The 15,129-nt window shown below is 39.6% G+C and overlaps 1 long non-coding RNA gene across 1 annotated transcript in view; it reads left to right on the forward strand.

The window, feature by feature from the left end:
* The window catches only part of LOC118342232, a 22,093-nt gene extending 17,632 nt beyond the window's left edge, over positions 1-4,461 (forward strand). Inside the window, exon 3 of the long non-coding RNA XR_004797467.1 lies at positions 2,105-4,461. This is a non-coding gene — a long non-coding RNA (uncharacterized LOC118342232). The remainder of the gene's footprint in view (positions 1-2,104) is intronic.
* Positions 4,462-15,129: the final 10,668 nt, after the last annotated feature.

Below are 15,129 nucleotides of genomic sequence, written 5' to 3' on the forward strand. Positions count from 1 at the left end.
GCTAAAGCTGCCAGCTGAAGAACTGTTGTGGTCGGCCCTTTCCTGCACCGAAGACCTGTCCATCCGCAAGAGTGACATGAGGATAATGACCGATCCAGCCTCTGACCATCGTGTGAAATAACAAGCACTGTCAGCCACTGCGTGAAAACCCTGTTACTTATGCAGCATGTTCATGTGTTGAGATTCATACCATGACACCTGCTGTATCATGAAACAAAAGCATTGCATCATGGGACTGCAGACTCATCTCTGTCATTTTGGGTTTGTTTTTATGATAGCTGTGCGGTTTAGTGTTTGTTTTTAATGACATGTTTATTATAATGTTGTTATACTGTGTTGGCACACTAAGTTTCACCTGGCTTGCATCATCCCAAAAACAAATTTTAGTCGAGCATCAGCAGTCACATCTTAGGTTTTTTTAGTTGTTGTTCTTATTTCAGGCTTGAAATACAACTCCTCGTTAAAATTTTAAGGAAAAACAAAACATCTGAAATGGATTATTAGCTATACAAAATTTTCCAGTGAAATTAAACCTCCAAAAGACTAGAAGCTGTCTACTAAAGCTGGAGCTTAATAGATCTGTAATCACAGTTAAAGCTATTAAAGTTGAATCATTATTTTATATATAAAAACATTGACAGGGTGGTTCCACTTTTTGTCTATATTAATATTATTGTTGATACTAATCAAAGAATCCTACTTGATAGTGGCTACAGTGGATTTGTGTTTGTGTGTTTTATGAATAATGAGAAAATCCCCAAACTTATGACACTTAAAGGTCCAGTGTGTAACATTTAGGATGATCTGTTGGCAGAAATGGAAAATATTATGCGAAACTAAAAAGAATGAGTAAAATTAGAATAAGTCTTTTATATTTACAGATGCCGCGGGTCGCCTTCCATGGAGGCCACCATGTTGAACCGCTATGTTTTTACAGTATCCCAGAATGGACAAACCAAACACTGTCTGTAGAGAAGGACTTTAGCCTTTTCATGCATTTCACAGGCATTGTAGTTTCTTATTCGTTCATCTGCTGAAAATGGAAAGTTTCAACAGATTTTAAGGCACAGGCCTACAATCATGAGACATTACAAATAGTTTGGAAGTCAATCCTGGTCCAGTTTGCAACTTATAGAAGTGTCCAGCAGGAAATAACATATTTATAGATTCTGTCATTTTAATGAGGTAAAAGGTGTAGATGCCTTTTTCGAGGATTTTAATGTGGAATTTTTTTGCAGAAAAGACATAACAGACACACAATATTGTTCCAAGCACACTTTGTATATGTCTTAAGACATGTCTGGAACAGATCTTTAAATAAGAAAATAAAAAGATAGACAGCTCAAGTCTGCTGTCATCAACATGCTTCTGCTTTTACTCCCATGTCATTAAAAAGATATATAACATTTCTCTCCTGTAACAACCCCGAGTGTCATGCAGAAGAGCACACATATAAACAGACAGACATCTTGCCTGTGACCCTCAGCGGCTGTAAATCGAACTTCAAGAGAGAGGGCGATGCCCAGAGCAGGATATGAGAGCGAACGTGTCCCTTTAAAAGCTGCCAGCCAGAGTCGAACAGAGGGAAGGAATGTTCTGAGGCCTTAACAAAACCAGATGCCCCGGCTTACTCTCCCTTGCACACATGCTCTCTGTTGCTTTCTTTCACTCCTCGAGCTCTTACTTAACACCGCAGATGGAAGCAAGAACTGGGCACCCTCCTTTCCTCAGCCTGCCTGAAGAACATCGTCTTCTTTTCTCGAATACCTTTAACGTGGTCTGGCTCTTAGCTCCCTGTCTGTGTCCCAATCTCCTTATCTTCTTGTCTGCTCCTCTTTAACTCTCTGTCCTTTATGCTTGGCAGACCTTTTTCTCATCCCCCTCCACCCCCACAATCCTCCATCACCCCAGTGACATACACACACACAGCCGGGAAACACCAATGGGATTACTCTCTCTCTCTCTCCCGTACATCCTCTTTAGGTAGCACTGCCAGTACCTGCATTAATGCACCACACCAGTGTATATAAGGGTCACACCTTGACCCTGTGTGTTGTGTAGGTTAGTTTCAGGTCAGTGACTCGTCTGCCTGATCCTCTCTCAGGGAATCGGCCTGTGAGTGCATTAAGAGATCGTGGAAGGAGGGGATGCATGAGGAGGAGAAACACCTGCAGTAAGTTGAATCCACCTGACCCAACAGGATGAGGCTGTTTTGCTTTCTGGTCGTATGCATTTGAATTTGTGTGTGTGCACCCCCCTCTCTTCCTCCCTCTTTGCCATCCAGATGTGCCACACCCGTGCTGCTAGACCTGGGTGGCCTGTACCTGTGCCTGTGCCAGCTGCTGTGCCAGCTGTGCAGGGGTGAGCGAGCAGAACAGCATCACAGAAAGAGGTGAACAGACAGCTGCTGCAAACAGAGAGATGGAGAAGCATCATTAAAGGAGGACTGAGTCAACCTACACACCATCAATCATAATATATTCATTACTGGCTCACAGTTATGTTACAGCATAAAACTTATCATTAAGTTGAAAGCATTTAAAATTGGAATTAGGGGCTGTATAATATGTACTTTGCTGTGTCATACACTCGCAAATGTTTTATAATTACAGAAATTGTGTCTGTTTCCATTTTTCAACATTATTGGCAGCACTGAATTTTAATAATGTATAGGTACTTTGTTTTATCTTCGTTCGACTCGTGGTTCAGAGTCACATGGCGAAAGGGGAACTACAGCACTTTGGTGTTCCGGGCTCGAGGCTTATGGACTTAACTAACTCACTTTCTTGTTTGGAGACATACATTATACTGCCAGAGGGAACATAAACAATAATCTTCTTAAGGTGTGAGCTGCTCTGAGCAGTAATAGCAAGTCCTTACTCAAGCAATTTACTGTATATGAAGTTGAGATAGTGACTAGTGCTGTATCGTAATGCTGTACTGTAGTGCAGTTATCTGTCAGTTCGGCACTTAACATGAACTAAAATTCTGATGTTGATTTCTGTTAAGATTATGATACGGCAGACAGAAATTAGATACCAACGCCATGTTCTCAGTTCACTGCACTAGCAGAAAAACAGCCTCTTTACAGTGCGTAACTGTAACCTAGAATAGACACACACAAAAAAAACAGGTGAAACATTAACATTGGCTCCTTTAGGTGTCCCAGTGAGTTTATATCAGTATTCATAGAAGAGACCTGGGACCTCTATGGAAAGCCATAACTCATGGTATTGATTACATGTTTGCTTTTATGCTATGACGTGTTAAAATGTTGCTATTGGCTGAATGGTTGGTTAGCATTTTTAGATTATATATTGTTACTCATTTAAAATGGTCATGAAAGCCATATTTCCATAAGTTTTTTTTAAAGCAAAAATATCTTCTTTTTTAAGGGAATTTTACTAATATAGTTTGGAAAATGTAATACCAGTCACATCTTTGCACAGCATGTATCGACATCAGGCCATTGACTTTGACCCCTAACTGTTAGTAGATTAACTTCGTCTGTTCAAGGTCCTCTGACCCTCACAGAGAAGGTCACAGACAATTTCTTCAAGAAGATAAATCGAATTCTGTTCTTTATCTGCTGTAGAGATATTCTCCCTCAGGACATCTATTTAAGATGTGATCTATGTGCCTTATCACTGGCTTGCAATATAATGGCTAATGGAGTGATAGATGATGTGTTTGAGCATACTTTGAAATAGAAATTCCGAGAACAAAGCACTAATGGACAAGATGCACATATCCTAGATTTGGCAGGGTGGAATAAATTGCAAATACGTGGAGTAGTTTTTTTTTTTTTAGACTAAAGTATTCTCTGGTGTGGTGTCTGCTGTCCAGCCCTTGTTCACCTCTTAAGTCAAAGCAGGAAGAAGCTCCAAGGCCAGGTCTGAAGAGGTTTACAAACCTCTCCTAAATTCTTCCCTGTGGGTAAAATCATGTGAAAGCTGCTTAGGCAGATTATCCCTGCCTCGACGGCAGCTGGCAGCGAGATCCTTGGGAGTGCACCTGACTCAATACTGGTGGTGACGCAACCGCAGCCTGTGGCACAGCGTGCTCCCACAATCCTCTGTGGCCTTTAGCCCCTGAGGGAAAAGTGCATCTTGTGGTTTAAAGCAAGCAGGAACTAAATAGGAGATCACACACACACATAATGCACTGATCAAAATGCAAGTGATCTGATTACTTAAAATTTTGAAATGTTTAATCTGTTAAGGTAAAGCATGATAAAAAAAAAAGTTATTATATTGTTCAGGAATGTGTTTTAACTCATTTACATTGTGTAATAATTATGGATAAATATAATTCTAAGTGATTGTGTGTAAGTGGTGCTTAATTAGTGTTTAAACTTGGTATTATTAAATAACATAACACCATCAACAACCATCCCTGTTTCCTGGACTTATTTCCATCATTGTCCCTGATATTTACACATTCTAATAACCTTTATCAAGATGGAGACAAACATTCAATTTACTGCAAAACAGTGAGATATATTAGAAGATAAGAACAAAGAACAACAAATCTGAATCATATGAGCAAACAATAAATGAAATCCTGCAGATCTGTAGCATCAGCACTATTCACTCAACTCATTGTTTATTGCGACAGACAAATCAAATGTGATTATATGAGCTCTCCAGCTCCCTTTTTAAGGTGTCATATATAATAATAGTATTGTATGGTGAGCCAACTGTACTGTATTTTGTCCTTCGTAATCTTAAAATATTAAAAGTTTCAATTCATATAAAGTAGCTGCTTTAGGACACTGAGGTGAGGGAATTTTGTCCATGCGTGCTCAAATATGTCAGGAACGGGCAATTGGATGGAAAGTGTCATTTTTCTAAATTAGGTGTAGGCATAAGTAAAAGAATGGTCTCCTTCCAAGTAGATTTTAATGAGGTCCCAGGTGCACTGTCACCTCATGAAAACACAATGCTCTAATAAAATCCATGTCCTATCACACTCAGCCACTGAGGCAAGTTTTATTAAAAAATGAAGGGACTTCAGTTTCAGTGCTTCAGGAGTCCTTGCCATGTAGAAAAAAATATATGTGGCAGAGCAATGGTTTGCTGAAGTGAGAAATACTTTCTCTTTTAAGTTGATGCAGAGGTAAACTATGGTGCTTGGAGCTGTTGGAATACTCTTCATTCCTGAAAAACTACAATTTCAGGGACCATTACACAGCCCACAAAGCTAAATATACCAAACGCAGTGTCTAGACGACAGCTGCAGTCTTTGATTTAAAAACTAAAAAAGTCTATTTTTTCTGTGAATCACATGAATTTAAAAACAGATAAATGCAAAAGAGAATCACGCCTCATTCCTGGAGGACAGGATGGTGATAGAAGAGACATAACTGCTGGGTGATGGCTAAAAGCTATAAGTCTGACTTTTGTCAGGTTAACAAAGTATAAAGCTGACAGGAACCCAAAATATAAGAATGTGATACAGACACAAAAATAAATGTACAAATCCTTTGTGTTAATCACTCAAAATATTATTGTTTCACTATTAATACACAGTGTGTGTATGTATGTATGTATGGCATTGTAAATCACTGAAAATATAAATAATTCACAGTTTTAAACATGTCTTTTGAAATAAAATGTGTTACAGTTTACACACATATAAAACATCCGCTGAAGAATAGACAGACTCCAGAGGGTTCTCTCTGTTGTCTGAAAAAAAGAAAAAAAGAGTGCCAGTGCTTTTGAAATAAACACATTGATTTATTAGGAGTATTCACTTGCTTGATGTAGCAAACTTTGTGAAATGTACAAAAATGTCAGCAACTCGCTCATGAGAATTGAAGTGTAAATGTAGAAATGTCAGCAGCTGAAATGTGGTGAGGTCTGTTTTTTATCATACTGTCTGTCTTTTTATTTTAAATGTAGGAAATGTATCACCACGGTCCTCTGTTTTGTCTCATTCAGCCGTGTAGCTTTGATAGATGAACAATGAATAAAGCAATTTGCTGAAACAGTCAATAATGTAACTGTCTTCAGAGCTTTTTGTCATATTTAACTGTGTAATAGACATGATCATAAATCATATGAGGAGCCACAGTATAAGGAGCACATTACTGGCACCCATCTCTGCAAAAATTGTTCTAGCCTTCATAAACCTAAGGCAAAGTAATCTTGTTTGATTTTGTCATGAATGTTTTGAATGTGGAAACACAACAGGTGAAAATCCAACCAGGGACAAGTCAGAAAAAGAAGAATAAGTTGAGCAGAGGTTAGATTTGTATCGAAAATCTGATTTTTAACCCAGCATTTCTAATAACACAGTTGTCTAATGCTGATTTAAAGAGTTTAAATGTCATCATAGCAAATGTGTCACAAAAAGGTGCAAACTGGGATTTGAAAACCAATGTACAGCCAGGGATTGAAAGATTACAAAGTAGCCTACACCCACTTACCACTGTGCCTAAGCCAGAAAGCATCCTGTCTCAAAGGGGCCCCTACCCGTGATGTGTTCTACACATTGCAGCCGACACTTGGCCGGCACTGAGCTCCCAAAATAGATGGTAGTTCCAGATAGGTGGGCTGTGAGACGAAAGAGAGAGAAAGTGGGAATGCAGTGAGAGTGGGACGCAGGATAGTGTAACAAAAGGAAAGAGAACCGGTATTGTGTGTCTGCAATCTGCTGCCTGCATCCCTTCACTCCTAATTCAACGTATGTGTGTTTGTGGGTGTAGTGTGGGGTGTGTGGTGGTGTGGGTGGTGGTTGTGGTGTGGGATGGTGGGTGACGTCAGCAAAGGGGTGCTCTGTTCGAGTCTTAGTGTTCTTCAGTAAGGCCTCTATGTATGAATTCTTTGGAAAGTCGACACAGTTGTAAGTGCCAGACTAATTCCTTTAAATGGCTGTGAGGGTCGCACAAAGCACACACATTCACACTCACACACACACAAAGAAACCATACGATATAGTTTTCATACTATTGTACACACCACTGTGGATTGTGTCCCCTTGAGCCACATTAATAAAGCAGAACGCGGAGGCCCATTACCATGTCTATGTTGCTGGAGTGGGCTTTGTAGAAGAGTGGAGCTTACCCTAACCAGAAGTTATAAAAGACCTGGACGGCGCTGCACCTTTAATGACGTTTTGTTACTGGTGGGGAGGCGCTCAGGATTCATGAAAATCCTGACAACTTAACCTGTAAGATGAGAGGGCAGAGGCAGACTGGGAAAAATTTGTGGGCCCTCTGGATTTCCAAGCTAACTTGTATGAGTTATTAGCACTAAAGAGAGGAATCAACATGGGCTCTTTTTTTGGATACGTTCAAATGCTTGTAATGCAGGCGTTTGCATTACACTGGCAACAGTTTCACTTGTGTTAAACCAGAAAACTTCAACATGTGTGCATTACTTTTCCACTCCTCCGGTATTAAGTGTCACTGTGCCCTGAGGGTTATGTTTTAGTTCTAGATAAGGTGAAATAAACACATTTATGAGAATTAGGAGAAAGTTTTTGCACCTTTTTTGGGGAAGGTGCGTTATTTTCTTTCTTGCCATGGAGATAGATGGAGGAGATTGATTCCACCATGGGAGTTCTCGCGGTTGGCCTGGCAAGCGTCTCTATGGTATAATCCAGGAAGTTTACTGCGCCCAGCCAACAATGTCCATGACCATATACATAAACCCCCCTGTAAAAACTGATTTCTTGGCGTGTTTTTGATATAAAACCTGTAATAAGATAATTAGTGAGCTAAGAAGTGCTGCTTAGTTATGGGCCCAATAGGCTCACTGTAGAGTCCCATACCACACAGGGTCTGGGTTTAATTTTTTCCTGTTTGCCCTTAGCGTTGTCACCCCTACTTCAGTCGTCTTTTTTCCTTGGTCTTCTTCAATCTGTCCAATGGTCAAATATAAAGCACTATTTACAGGAGGAGCCGGGACTCTATGGAGTTTCACCATGTCAGCCACCATGGGTTCTACATAAAAAAAAAGGGCCCCACAAAAACGCCCAGAAAAATAAATTTTTTTTAAAAAAAAACCCCAAAAACCCTGGCGGTAGGCAGGGTGTTTTACATGACTGAGCAAATATACAGAGGCCAACCCCAGGCAGGCCAGTGTTGCTGTACTTCATGGGATAAAGTATAATTCATAAAAACATACAGTATTGTTAAAGATATTACTGTAAATTATTTAATTTTTTTTTCTTCTTAGTGAATGTAGGCCAACTCCAAGCTTCCTCTAATTTTACTCAAGTGAAATAGTGGATGCTGAACCCATCCTCTAGTGCATGCATCCTTTGGATTCATGCCCATGACCAGAGGCAGCTTTTGAGTGTTTTAAGCTGGGAGGTTCAGCTACGAAGAATTGAGCTGTAACCAGTATCTTCATTTCTTACAAGATAGATAGATAGATAGATAGATTAGATAGATAGATCAGATAGATAAATTATAAAGGATAATAATTTTTGATTACAGTGTTAATAAAGTTGTAGATTGATTAATAGAATGGAAATAGGATAGTGCGCACCGCGTGAGAGCAGGCTTAGCTGGCTTTTAGCTGCATGCAACAACCTTACTAGGATGGAAAAAGTGTGTGTGTGTGTGTGTGTGTGTATCTGGGAGTGTGCCTCTCTGTGTGCATCTCACGCATACTTGAGGAAATTGTCAATAGTTGCTCATGAAGACCAGGACCAGCTCAGTCCGTCCTACCCTCAGACAGCACATGGTCCATATTAAACCCCGTCAGATGCGGCTGTCTCCCACAAGGGCATGCTCGCCATCAGGTTCTCCAGTCAAACGTCTGCCTGTTTCAGTGGTCGTCCTTCATCAGGAAATGACATTGCGTTTGAAATAGGGCTTCGGAGTGGATAATCTCTTCCGGGACTGTTAGCAGAGAGACTTCCAAGTTCACTGGGTTTGTGTTCAGTCATGCAGAGTGTAACAGTGGACTGTGATACTGTAAGGCTGGGATCGATGCATTATTCACATAACTTGGTTTAGCTCCAGAGCTCCAAAGCAATACAGCTCCTTTTAAAGATATATAGTGCGCCTCAAGGTGGTGAGTTAAAATCAAACTACAGTGTGCAGGAGTTGAACCACAGGTTGCACATGTTAGAAAGTAGTAGCTAATAATTTCTCAGGTTCTCATTTTTAGGATCATAAGTCACTTGTAGTGTCATAGTAAGTATAACAATGGCTTAGAGATTAAAGCTCTCTCAAAAAGATAAATGTATTATTACTTACTACGATGGTTTACTTATTTTTCGGGAGCAGTAGTCTAAATTTTGTTTGGTAAGAAGCTCAGAGTAAGTTGCTGGTGTGCTAAAGGGGGTGAAATTGGGTTAAACTGATATGAAATATAGAATTTGGTATTCATCAAAAAAATAAACACTTCCCACCATTTCAAGGATTATAAATAAATAAAAACATTTTACTGCACCACCAACTGGGCCTTCTATTAATATCATACTTTTCTTTTGCAGACTTACTGCATTTTTTTGTAGCTTTATACAACTGCTTCTAAACAGGTAGACGATTTGTCTTAAGGACTGGGCCAGGTTAAGTGTATTGAGGTCAGACGGGATGGCCGCCGAACAGCACCCGTTTAATCCCTTGACCTGGTCCAACCAACAGATTATTCTAGCTCGTTGGGGGAAATACTCTCTGTTGGCTGCACTTCAATCACATTCAATATCTCACTTCCCTCTCTCATATCCCCACTGGCCCGGCAGGAAAGGTCAATACAGCACCGTCACATAGCTTGATCACAGCGCAGGACTACTTTAAACAATGAGTAATGATGGTAGCACAGGCTGGATTTTGTAATAGGATGACGTCACTGACATCATGGCATTTAGTACTGACAAAAACCAGAAAAGAACAGACAATAGTGTATGAGATGATGAAACCATAAGCCAGAGCAATTCCATTAAGGTAATCAGCTAAAAACAGAACATTTATGCAGTAGGTTGAATAACAACTGCAACAAACATCATGTAATTTAATTTCAAATGTGACAAACCTGTGACATACTCTTTTATTATAGATCGCATATATTGACTGTTAAATCAAGGGAAAGAGAGGTCATAACAGATGGAAATTAAAAAACTGTCCGATAAATTAAGATTGATTAAACACTTTTTAAAATTTAAATGATCAATTTATAACTTAGTTTAAAAAATTGTATATGTTTATTGCAGCTGCAAGAAATAATGTATAGACAGTAACTCTTCTCTTTGTTTAATCTTTTGCACGGGGACATTAGTCAAGAAAATGGAGCTATAGTTAAAGCCTAATACACAAGACTGGGAAAGGTGGTACAAAATAAAGCACCTTTATGATTGTCCTTGTACAAAACGATAAAAATGTTTGGAGTTTTATATTTGTCATTAGCTGATCAAAATGTGCATCAAAAGCTATGTTTTGTGCCTTATATGAAAACATTTAAATGTGATGATATGCATCTGTTATGTGTCTGGTGTTGGGAACATCGATTTGCTTTTGGTTGGCCTTTTTAAGTAAGTTGTATGTATGTTTCTGCCTTTGCATGCTAAGCATAAGACAAAATACATAGATTCACTTCACACAATGCAGCAGCATGATTTTTAATGCTTTAGATAATCTTGTTTGTTTAGCATCAGAACAAATGGTCTCATGAGAATGTCCTGTGATTATTGTTAGTTTCTCTATCTGTATACAGGTTTCTTTTTCATTTTGTTTGCCATAGGCGGTAGAGAGCCTTTGTTGAAAGTAAACAGTAGGATTAGGTCTGTGCAGGGCTATCAAGTCAATCAGCTCTATTAATTCACAGCATGGGTACAGGAGGATTTGCCTTGTCTTTGTTAGTGTCTCATCAAAACTATACAGTCAATTAATATTGACACCATTGACAACTAGAGACGTTACAGCTATGCATTGTCTAAATCAACCTCTTAAACCAACTCTGCCCTTAAAATCAAGAGATAAAAGAGGCAAAAATGATGCTTTAAATAGGATTATTACAGTTTGTAATAGTGTGGTACATTTTTCTAATTGGGGCTGTTGATGTGTACTGCTGCAGATTATTATTTATATTATATTTGTATAGTATTTTTACCATGCCATGTTTGTCCGCCATGTTAGTCTGCCATTTTTCTACAGTAGCCCAGAATGGACAAATCAAACACTGGCTGTAGATCGAGCCGTTTGTGTTTTACGCACATTTTGCAGGCACCAAATATTCACCTTTGTGCTTGAAAAGGAAGGGTGAAGCGGGGTAGTTGCAATCTGCAACAATACTGCTAGATGCCACTAAATCCTCAAACACTGGCCCTTTTAAGGGACACTGATTTTAAATGTTAAAATCAACTCATCATGACGTGTATTGGGGACTAAAAATAAGGATATCTTGGCTTACTCCATTGAAGTTAACCAACAACGTCTATAGGTATAAAAGACTCATATTAAGATTTTTTTAAAAGGATTAGTGGAAACAGTGAAAATCAAAATGAAAATATACTTGAATGAATATTATATTATATTTCTGTCAGTAGATCCTCCTAAATATTAAAACACTGGACCTTTAAGGACAATTTTAGCAGAGCATTTGTGCTTTTACTTGTCAAAGATCTGGATTTCATCCATTCTTGAATACTGTGAAGTGTTTTGCAGTTTATTATGTATTTGCGTGTGTGCGTATCATTTATCTATTGGCCCCCAGTTCTATCACAAAATATTTGACTATAGCCAGCTGGTAACACTGGGTAACCAAGCTCATGTGAGTGTGTGAACTGTGAAGGTGGCTGTGTCAGTGACCATGGCTTGAGTGTGTGTGTGTGTGTGTGTGTGTGTAATCACTTGAAGTTATATACCCTTCTTGTGGCACATCACAGACCTTGATTCAATATTTCCTGTGCCACAGACAACACCTTTGCATTAGTGTGTGTGCATTTTAAACAGGGAGCTGGTATCTACTGTATGAGTGTGTTTATGCGTCGTGTGCATTTGCCCTTTGTCCTGGCTGCTATGTGTTCTGGTATGTAGCTAAAGGTCGGGGCCAGGCGGAGAGCAGGACGGCAGGGGCCCAGTCAGGGGGAAGCTGTGGCTGGGAAGAGCCGCAGAGCCAAAGGCCAGCAGCTCTGACGAGAGAGATTAGGACAGAGCCAAGGATATCAGAGCAAAACAATACAGATCCTTGTGCACGGGCTAAACAATTACAGCCTATAGAATGCAACAGGAAATAATCAGTTAGTGAATTATGTATCTCTAATGTATCTCTACAGAGACTGAATTAAGTAAAAATCTGTGTGTAATTCAAGAGCAGCAATTGATGTGCGCACCTCGGGAATCTGAGCTAACGTGTCATTCCAGAAACTTCTCGCCTGTCGTTACCCACTGCATGACTTCACAGGACTCCAGTGCAGGCTGTTCCTGAGAATTTTGCAAGTCAGGACAGCTATAACACACACACTCCGAGACACACGCACACATAATGAGCTATCCAGCAGTCCTCCTTTTGGCCAGAGGAGGTACTGCAGGGTCAAAAGTCCCCTGTCTCAGTGGTTTAGAGAACAGTGACTCCGACCTGTGACCCGTCATGCTTGGGCTTGTGGCCAACGGTCTGTTTTACACATGTCAGAGCTGTGTTTTACTGCATGCAAAGACTGGATTTACACAACAAAGAGAGAACTTAGTAGATATGGCCTAGATTTGGTCTTTTCCCTGTGTTATTTAAATACAGAAACGCTAATAGATCTGTGTTAAATATTTCACACAGATCTATTAGAGTTTCTGTATTGTATTTGTTCCTTTGTTAACGCTACCACAGAACAAAATCATCATTGTGTTGAACTTTGTAAGAAATGGTTGGGTTGCTGCCATTTGTTAAGCAACCTTCTCAGATCCACGACTTACAAGGAAACTTAAGTTTCGAAATATGTGCTAGTGTAACATTACAAGGGTTGGAAACAACATTGTGAACACCTGTATAATCTTACTTCTAATCTTACAAGTACTGAATATTATAGATATATTGATGTGAATACATATGAATAAGGACCAGTCATTTAACCATAACTTAGCGGATACTTTGTTGGGAGCTTAGGCGAGCGGGTGATTGTTGAAATTCCACAGACATCTGTAATCTATGAATGAAAGTTGTGTGCACAGCTTTCCTCCATTTTGGTTACTTTGATAAATAAGCCATACGCACAGTTTAAAAAGTTGAATAGAAGATCCAAATATGAAATCCCCTGAGCCTGGAGGATATGGCTGGCTTGATTGAACTGCTGCCATCTTGCCTATCCTTTTCAGATCTTTAGAGGAAATATGAGGGATGGACTGGAAATCTTAAGAATTTCAATTCCTAATCTGGTAAAGTAGAAAAGTAAGAAAGGAGTCACTTTTATTGTTCTCATTCATCTGAACATTTTCTCCGCACTTCACTGATTAGTTAACTCATACACTGATTTGCCTGATTTTCACTGATTTGAATGTGCCACTCACTTGTGTGTTAATGCAGTGGCTTATATGACTGCAAAGGCAATGTAACATCAAAAAAGCTGGATAGTTAAAATGAAATACACTGCAAAACACATTATGTTGTACAGTGTGTACAGATGTGTGTATGCATGCATGAATGACGGTTGAGCTGGAGTTTCTTTACTGTTCATCATTTTATAAGGAGTACGATCTTGGCCTGCTCATTTAAAAAAAGTGCCCCGAGATAACTTCTGTTATGATTTAACACTATACTATAGTTTGTTGTTCCTCTTGAACCTAAACAACCACAACACAATGACAAAGTAGTACAAGGAAGTCCTAACAGCTGGTAATTGTTCATGAGGACAATAGAAGCTGGTGTGAAAGAATTCCTTCACCTATTTGTTCCACACTTTAAGACCACATACTGTGGCCCAAAGGGAGCAGCTGAAACTTACTTAAGAGACAATGGGCAGATAATTTGATTCATTCTGAGATGAGAACACTTTTCAAGATTTGTACCCGCGATTTTAGCATCTTACTACACATTTTATGTAATAGCATGTCAATTCAAACCCTTTACACACTGGGGGCTGTTGTTTCTATCATCAGTACTTTCACACCGAATGTGAATATTAAGCAAATAAACAAAGTAATTTTTTTTTTTGGATCGAGGTCCATTTTTCTATTATATGACAAGAGACTCCAAAAAAACAAACAAAGACAATGTGACAAAAGTGACTTGGTTTGACAATAGCTCCCTATGCACATGACTGCCATGTGGGATTTGCCAACTATGCTATGCTATACCAACCATGCTCTCTTCAAAACTCACAAAACCAGTACTTTTACCACGCAGAACATGGGTCTACTACTGCCTTGATTAGTTTGTTTGTCTTGTGTGACTTTGCTGTTTTAACATATTAATACATCTTAGCGGACTGGACTGGAGACCTCCTGGGACAGTGAACCTTGGTGAGTGTGACCTCTCTATCTGCAAGCCGTTCGGTGCTGCAGTGTGACTCCTGAGATCTGCAGGAGCTCTGTAAAATGCTACAGTTTTCCGCAAGCCGCTGCGGTCCCTGCAATCTGCAGTGTGTGTGGAGTGAAGTTTTTATTTTAATGAGTCACAAGTTTGCATCGCTGTCTGTATTAATAGTTTTGATGCAACACATTCACAGCCGAGTGTTTTCAGGTGGTTTATTCATCATGTCCCTGATGTGTATAGGCCTTTATTCCTGTTCTAGGCTAAAGGCTGATGTTGGGATTAAGGTTGAATTTTTTACGAAAATCAGAAAAATCCCTCCCCATAATACGCTCCTGTGTGTCCATTCAGATGGGGTTCTTTTTAGGGGGGGCTTTTATTCCCTTTAATTGATAGTGACAGTTGAAGAGTGACAGGAAAGAGGGGAGAAAGAGAGAGGAGATGACACACAGCAAAGGGCCGCAGATCCCATTCGAACCCTGTGTTGCTGAAGCAAGGACTCAGACTTGGTACAAGCTCTACCAGGTGAGCTATGCAGGTGCCCCAGATGTGGTTCCTATTGTCCAACTGAAGGAGAACATTTTCACACAGTCACAGAACACAGACTCCTTGAAATTACATCTATCTTTAAGTATTTCATGCGTTCCTAGACTAAAATGAGCAAAGCAGAAATTGTGGAATAGCCTTGTCAGGCTGTCAGGTGTGTGTGTGTGTG

This window comes from Morone saxatilis, unplaced genomic scaffold (assembly GCF_004916995.1).
Source record: "Morone saxatilis isolate NCDOM2014 unplaced genomic scaffold, NCSU_SB_2.0 Contig8, whole genome shotgun sequence".
NCBI lineage: Eukaryota > Metazoa > Chordata > Actinopteri > Moronidae > Morone > Morone saxatilis.